Raw genomic sequence first — 6,000 nt, forward strand, 5'->3', positions numbered from 1 at the left:
ACTGCATTACCCAGGTCATTGATTTGGGCTCAACTGGCACAATATGCCTGTACATTTCTCTCTGTTGTTTTAGAAGATGACATCACTGACAGTGTTGCTATCCATACAAAGTAGTGTGATTGAAGAAAATAATCCGTGCGTAATCAAAGGTCCTTTCTACACAGAATTGAAACTGCCTGTTTGTTGGTTATCTTGCAGGCTGCCTGCACACATTTGTAAAAACAGCAAAATCTCATATTATCTCTGATTGCTGCATTGCAGGGGTTCATACATTTGTTGACATTTGTCTGCAAAGCACAGACAAGTTGCATTGCCTGCACTTTTATGTCTCTATTCTCTTTGACTCCCAGACTCAAGTTTTACAGGGCTTGAAGGAATTTTGACATAGAGGTGCTTAACCTTGAGCTTGAATGAGAGAGGACTTCATGTCCATTTGTATATGGATGTAGGAGATAGGGAAGTCTCTTGAAAATAGTCTGTGGTTCCCAGAAATTTTTACACAATGAAGGGTTCAGCAAATTGGGAAATCCTTCTTGTGAATAGATGGAGTCTGGTGGGTAATGGTTAGCCTCTCAAAAAACACCAGTTACTTTTAAATCTTTATGTTGGGTGCTGATCTTATTCTTTCCTTCTACCTGCAGAGGTCAGTAGAGAGTAGGCACCAAAGAGAAAGTATTTACTTTCTGTATTTTATTTATTTTTTTGGAACCTCTAACCTCATTCCACAGAGAATTTAAGAAAGTCAGCTATACCTGCAATAAAATAGTGAAATGTGAATAAAAATAAAGCATAGGAAGTAAAGGAAAATGGAATTATGTCAGTTGCAATGTGGGAAATTGAAAACAGACAAGACTGTTTTTGACTGGAGTGCTGAGCTGACAATGTAGCAAAGTTTTCACAGATATGTAACTGTAATTTTTGTTATGAGACAGTTATGTTCATCATGTGTAATTCTGAAGTGGATCGTGTTGTACAATTTTCTTCAAGTTAGAAGTAAAAGGCAAAGCACAACATTAAGTTGGCTCTAGAGGGAGGTTAACTGGAATGTAAAGAGAGCTTTTCCTTGTGAGAATACAAGAAATCACTGGGCAGAAATAGTTCTGAAACACAGTGCTGAAAGGAGACCATCTGGATAGCGTGTTAGTTATGAATGCATTCCAGGCCCTCTGAAATGTATAATAATTTAGAGTTATTTTAAGTGATTTAATTCATTCAAGTTGGCTGCCCCAAATTTTAATGCTCAAAAGTGTTTCACAAACATAAAAAAATTGAGAACCACTTCTGAAAGATCCCTTGCAGCTGATAGTCAGCTTCCTGATTGCAACAAGGAGTAGTCTGTTTCATCATTCTTGGAATGAGCGGAGCTTTTCCTAAGATTTAGCTCTAAAATGAGCCTCTCGCCTGAGGCTTTACATGGAAATGTTAATCAGTAGAAAAGCAACACGAGGAGGGAGATGTTTCATTTCAGGGAAGGCTGGAAGAAACCTAACCCCCTACTTCAAAGCTTAGAAAAGTTTCTTTTTCCTCAGTGCCTAGGGAGGCGATAAGGTTATGAGAAATTGGTTCATACTCACTAAAATGCATGTAAATTGGGATAGAGCCAGAATACGAATGGATTTATTTGTATAATAAGAAATATTACTGTCATGGAGTGGAAATTCTCACATAAGGCATGATCAGCACATTTTCCCCTGTGGTCAAGCAGAGTTTACTAGATTATATTCAGAAGTGTCTTTACCAATTTACTGTAAGAGACAGACACTCTTCCACCAAGGCATCTAAAACTGAGGTGTGAAAGACCCATGTGAATTCTGGCTTCAAGACACTTGACACATGCATTAATACTGTGAAGAAAAAGGAAACACACATATTTAAATAAGAACTTTAAAAGAAAACTCCAAGGGCAAATGTTCCAGTCATAACCATATATATTTTTGTCACCATATATTTTTGTCATGGCATTAATTCAGTTGAAGTCTCTCCCAGATGAAAATATGAGGCCTAGTAAGATGATAGTTCCCACCTAAGAGCTGTGTGTGCTGTGTGCTGAATAGCTTTAGTCGTGTCTGACTCTTTGCGATCCTGTAGACCATAGCCCACAAGGCTCCTCTGTCCATAGGATTCTCCAGGCAAGAATACTGGAGTGGGTTGCCATTTCCTTTTCTAGGGGATTTTCCCAACCCAGGGATTGAACGAACCTGTGTCGCTTATGTCTCCTGCTGAGTCCCTTCTTAACATGAATAGTTTGTACAAACAGGTAGGAAATGGAATTGAGTTTGGAACCTGATATTGATTGTTCTTTTGTTCATCTTGCTTTTTAAAATTCGATTTTATTACTGCACCATTTGCTGGTGTGTTGCCTAGGTAACGTATCATAGCAAGTGCTTTTAACTCTAAGGCAATGATGTATATCTTTGGCAGTCTGTAGAGTTTCCCCAGGGCAGGCTGATAAATTATCTTCATCTTTGGGTTATTTTTCAGTTCATAGTGTTCTGATAACTTAGCAAAGCATTGCATAACCTTTTGAATATTTGTATACTTCTGTCAAATCAGGCCAGCCTGTTGTAAGGGCTTTTTAAAATAATTTTGACACCTGAATCCTTTATAGAAAAAAATTGTAAAAGATTTTGAAATGGGCAAAGAGATTTCTAGGTATCTTTTTAACAGAATGCTGGAGCATCTGAGATTCACCTAGCCCTAGAGGGCCATACAGGATTGGTTTGTTTTTCTTTTTTTTTTTTTTTTTTTTAGGATTTGTCTGTGACTAGATTATTTTACAACTCTGTAGAAATAGAAGTTAACTCTTTGCATAGTGATAGAAAGCAAATCATTCATGCCTGTAAATTTTGATCATTACTCTGTGGATATGTTTTGCCAGATTTGCATCTGTTTGTAAATTCATTTCAGCATTCTTTTCCTGAATATAAATATATAGCACCTTGAGTAGTTTTTTCTCTCTCTTTCTAATAAACTTTAGAATAGTACCACAGAAAGTTATCCCTCACCTGATTTCTCCTATTATTAATATCCTGAATTACTATGGTATATTTGTTACAACTAAGAAATCAGCACTGGTGTATTAATTAAACTCCATACTTTATTCAGATTTATTATTTTTTTCTTAAATCCTTTTTTTTGTATCCCATCCAGGATACCACAATGTATTCAACCATCATATTTCCTTAGGTCGTGATAGTTTCTCAGACTTTCCTTGTTTTTGATGACCTTTAAAGTTTGGGTAGTACTGATCAGGTACATTGTACGATGCCCCTCTATTGGAATTTGGTGTCTTTTCTCATGATTAGAGCAGGATTATGGGTTTTTGGAGGATGACTATAGAGATGAAGTACTTCTGATTACATTATATCAAAGATACATGCTGTTAGCAGGTCTTATCAGTGATAATGTTAACCTTAATTACCTGGCTAAGGTAGTGTGTTTGCCAGATTTCTCCACTGTAAATTTATACACATACCCACTTCCATGATTTATTCTTTGGAAGCAAATCACTAAACACAGCCCACACTCAAGGGGTAAGGAGTTACAATCTATCTCCTTGGCTAGGAAGTATGTACATAAATTTTTTGGAATTCTTTATTTGAGAAGGGAGAAGGAAATGGCAACCCATTCCAGTATTCTTGCCTGGAGAATCCTGTGGACAGAGGAACCTGGAGGGCTGCTGTCCATAGGGTCACACAGAGTCGGACGCAACTGAAGCGACTTAGCATGCAAGAGCATTTGAGAAGATTTGAGTTCTTTTTTTGAGCTGGTTGTAATATATCACTGGCTTCTTCCTTGTTAAGAATGAATGAAATAAAAGTTTTTGACATATGCTAATTTTATGTTTGTATGAGAATTGTGATTTTATTCTTTTTTTAAAAAAATTTCCTCTTATATCTTTCTACTGAGAAATGTAGAAATTATTTTTTATGTAGTTCTTTGAAATCGATGGATAAATGCCATAAACAAATACATTATTTGGGAAATAAGTTAATGATTATTTATAGTCAGAGAAAATATGTCATTTTATCACACTGTTCAATCAGGGACCTATCAGCAATCAAATAACATAGTCTACATAGAATAACCTTAGAAGAGTTTTACTGACAGAGGCATTATTTACAAAGTTGTAGGTGTAGGAGATCCATAGTGGGTAGCATAGTAACTTAGGACTTCAGTTCAGTCGATCAGTGGTGTCTGATTCTTTGCAACCCCGTGGACTGCAGCACGCCAGGCTTCCCTGTCCTTCACCAACTCCCGGAGCCTATTCAAACTCATGTCCATCACATCCGTGATGCCATCCAGCCATCTCATCCTCTGTCATCCCCTTCTCCTCCTGCCTTCAGTCTTTCCCAGCATCAGGGTCTTTTGCAAGGAGTCAGTTCTTCGCATCAGGTGGCCAAATTATTGGAACTTCAGCTTCAGCATCAGTCCTTCCAATGAATATTCAGAACTGATCTCCTTTAGGATGGACTGGTTGGATCTCCCTGCAGTCCAAGGGACTCTCAAGAGTCTTCTCCAACAACACAGTTCAAAAATACATTTCTTTGGCACCCAGCTTTCTTTATGGTCCAACTCTCACATCCGTACATGACTACTGGAAAAACCATAGCTTTGACTAGATGGACCTTTGTCTTCAGGACAAAATCAAGACTTAGTAGCAGCTGAGATGTTATCATTCCCTTGGCCTGAAGGGGAAAGGGAGGGAATCTCGAATCCAGGGGTACACAGACCCTTAAGAGAAGGAATGGACCATGTGCTAAGAAGCACAGTTAACTTTAAGTAACCTTTTAGGAAAGGAGCTAGGAAAAGAAACACCTGACAGCATTGTCTGCCTTCCTTCTGTTTCCTGCCAGAGCGCCCCCATCATAAAACCTAACCAGAAACTAAGAAGCAGGGGACCTGTTGATGTCCCAACATCCAGGGCAGAAAACAAGGGGGAGAATGCTTGGTGTCGATCTGTAGGCAAGTGAAAGACATCTGGCACCCTGACCTAAGAGGTTGTCAAGGCCACAATGAGGACTCTTTTATCCCCCTTTGGTAGGAATATAACAGCTGAGAAGACAAGGAGAGACATCGCTGCTGTTAATGTTTCTAGTGGAAATATTTAATTTTTCCAAGAGTTTAGCAAGGTGAAGTTTGACTTAGTGAGTAATCAGTGTAAGATGAGTCAAAGTCTTTTACTCCTCCTCTGGCCTTTTTTTTTCCGGCCTTTGGGAATATGGCAAGACATCAGAGGAGAATGGTTGCTAAGACTCTTGCCTTGGTGAAAATGCCCCCTATAATGCCCAGCTTGCATGGCAGGAAGGTGTCAACAAAAATTTAATCAGTTGATCTAAAAAGAAATGGAAATTTTTATTTGAGCCAGATTTGAGGATTATAATCCAAAGAGCATCTCAGAAAACTCTGAGAACTATTCCACCCTTTAGAAGTCAAGGCACAGTTATATAAATGTTTTGAAACAGAAGGCTGTACATTAAATGACATATTACTGATAATGTATACAACCCAGATCTAAGCATCTTATGACCCTTTGCAAGAATAAGGAAGAATGTCATCTTTTAAAAAATTTAATTTGTTGATGTGTAAGTGTGTTTTTTGGTTGTTTCTTTGTTTTTAAATATTTATTTCTTTGGCTGCACTGGGTCGTATTTGCAGCATATGGGATCTAAATCTCTGACCACAGATGGAATCTAGGCCTGCTGCATTGGGACCATGGAGTCTTAGCCACTGGACCACCAGGAAAGTTCCAAGAATGTTATCTTTTAAGGAGTTGTTTTGATGCTAAGAGAGTGTTGCTTTTTATGTTTAAAAAGGTATGCAGGTGGGGGAGGTTTGTCTGATGTGTAATGCAGATATACAATGGACGGTAGCTGGGGAGAGAGGAGTTCAAAGGACAAAGAAAATTTTTATGTTTAAATTTTCCTTATTTTGCCATAAAATAAGAATTTTATTTCACAAAGGAAGGAAACCACTGCCTTCAAGGGATCTTTAAGACTT

This window comes from Bos indicus x Bos taurus, chromosome 21 (genome assembly GCF_003369695.1).
Source record: "Bos indicus x Bos taurus breed Angus x Brahman F1 hybrid chromosome 21, Bos_hybrid_MaternalHap_v2.0, whole genome shotgun sequence".
NCBI classification, from domain to species: domain Eukaryota; kingdom Metazoa; phylum Chordata; class Mammalia; order Artiodactyla; family Bovidae; genus Bos; species Bos indicus x Bos taurus.